We start from the raw sequence: 202 nt of genomic DNA on the forward strand, positions 1-202 counted from the left end.
TAAAGGAGGCGCTGGGGCTCGGGGACCGACCGCCCGGCCAGAGGCCAGAGGCCACAGGTGTCGGCGCGTCCCGGGGACGTCGACCCGCTCTCCACTACCCGGGGCTCCAAAACCGGGAGCTGAGCGCCTCCCGGGACGAGGAGTGGACCCTCGGATCAACTCTGACTTTGCCGCCCGTTCCCAGGGAGCCCAGGGACCTTGT

The sequence above is a fragment of the Neophocaena asiaeorientalis genome, unplaced genomic scaffold, assembly GCF_003031525.2.
Source record: "Neophocaena asiaeorientalis asiaeorientalis breed wild unplaced genomic scaffold, Neophocaena_asiaeorientalis_V1.1 scaffold388, whole genome shotgun sequence".
Classification (NCBI taxonomy): domain Eukaryota; kingdom Metazoa; phylum Chordata; class Mammalia; order Artiodactyla; family Phocoenidae; genus Neophocaena; species Neophocaena asiaeorientalis.